This window comes from Budorcas taxicolor, chromosome 2, assembly GCF_023091745.1.
Source record: "Budorcas taxicolor isolate Tak-1 chromosome 2, Takin1.1, whole genome shotgun sequence".
NCBI classification, from domain to species: Eukaryota; Metazoa; Chordata; class Mammalia; order Artiodactyla; family Bovidae; genus Budorcas; species Budorcas taxicolor.
The window spans coordinates 66,588,134-66,589,942 of record NC_068911.1 but is presented as its reverse complement, the minus strand read 5'-3'; the positions used below and the strand labels follow the sequence as shown (position 1 = coordinate 66,589,942).

Sequence of the window (1,809 nt, the reverse complement as noted above, 5' to 3'; positions counted from 1 at the left end):
TGTGCAGGGATGTCAGTAACAGTTTTTCTTTGACTGAGAGATTAAGGAAATGTATTGCAGAGTTTGGTAATAGATGACAAAGGGGGAGGGAGGAAGGGAAAGAGTTTGAGAGAGAATTTTGTAATAAAAAAGTATTTCCAAGACTAATAGTATTCTAATGAATCAACATGCATGGGGCAGTGTTAAATGGAGTAAATGAGTATGACGAAAGTGAATGGCATCTTATGATTTAATCTTCATATTACTTTATAAAAATACATTCTTATATATATGAGTATATGCTTTTAAAGACCCAAATCTAAATCCTGAATGTGCATCAGAATGACCTTGAAGCTTGTCAGAACTACAGATTTCCATGCTTGCTCTGGCAACACAAATACTAATATTCAAGCCTACAGAAAAAATTAGCATAGCCCCTGTGCAAGGATGCCATGAAGATTCATGAAGCATTCCATATTTTTAAAAAAATTTTCTGGGTTCCAAGAGACTTTTATTTTGATCGCCTGGAGTCCAGGAGTCTGTGTATAAAAACCAGTCTAGGTGATTCTAGTGCAGGTGCTCCTTAACTTTCATTTTGAGAAACATTGCAAATCTCACTCAGAAAGAGGGAAACCTTTTGATTTGTGATTGTGAGGCAGTAAGGCTCAACCAGTGTCACGGTATCTTTGGATCCCCGTGATGCATTAAGTTAAGCTCTTGACTAGCACATGCTTTCTGTCTAGTTCTAGAGTTATTTGTGCACTTGCCTCCACCCCCAAAAGGCTATAAGCTCCCTGAGACACAGGAATTATGTGGTATACTGACATTTGTATCTTCAGCTAGACTCACACCCTGCCTTCTCCTTATTGAGAAGATGCTCAATAATTTGTCAAATGAAGGAAGACACTAAGGGTTAAAATGCAATTCAATAAGTGTGATTGAAACAGATCCTTCCACCTCCAGCTTTTGAGACCTTAGAGTCAGGTCTCTGTGTCTCAGCCGTGCATTTGTTATGTGGGAGGTCAGTTTCTTCTTCCTTCCTAGGGCTGCTTTGGGGTAAAATGATGTGATGTATGTGAAAATTCTTTGAAATTTCAGAGCCCCTTGTTTCAGGTTTTTGGAGTATGACTGTCTTTTTTTCCCTCTAAACTTCATTTTTCCTGTGAACGAGTGCAACTAATATGACTGAGACAAAGAACACAGCATTCACTTCTGGCAGTTATGGGAAAGCGAATCCTATTATTTGAAATTTGAAAGAACCACCTGGCTTTTCCAACTTCAATACTAAAAATTGTAATATAAATAGAATAACTACCTCACAAATAATGGGGAATACAAAGGAAGGGAAATACGCTGGGGAGCAAATGAACTATTCACACTGGTGTTTGATTCTGAGATGGGACTTTCAGAATCTGAGTGTAATGAAGTGATCTCTGAACTTTAGTGGCTCCCCTAAGATCACCTTAAAAGGAAACAGTTGTCCGATAAGATAAGCTGAAAAGTACAAGTATGTAACATCTCTTTCAAAACCTTAAGATAGAGATTATGATTACTCCTCAAGCAATAAAGAACCAAAGAGTTGAAAGACACTAGGCATGGCACCCCACTCCAGTGCTCTGGCCTGCCCTATATATGAGGTCTTGATTCTATGATTTCAAATTGAATCTAATAATTTTTTTGATTACTGAAGCAACAGGAATTTCCATTTCCCAGGCCTGTGAAGTATGACGGACTGACAGCACATGAAGTGACCCCTGTCTAGAGTCTGCTTTACATTTCTGATACAGAAATTCTGCTATAATAATGTATAGTTGTTAATCCCCTTCTGGT

At 38.1% G+C, this 1,809-nt stretch overlaps 1 non-coding gene across 1 annotated transcript; it reads left to right on the top strand.

Moving 5' to 3' along the window:
• Window positions 1–357: 357 nt before the first annotated feature.
• Window positions 358–461, top strand: LOC128044018 (U6 spliceosomal RNA). The gene has a single exon (XR_008199010.1). It is a non-coding gene; the product is annotated as a U6 spliceosomal RNA (small nuclear RNA).
• Window positions 462–1,809: the final 1,348 nt, after the last annotated feature.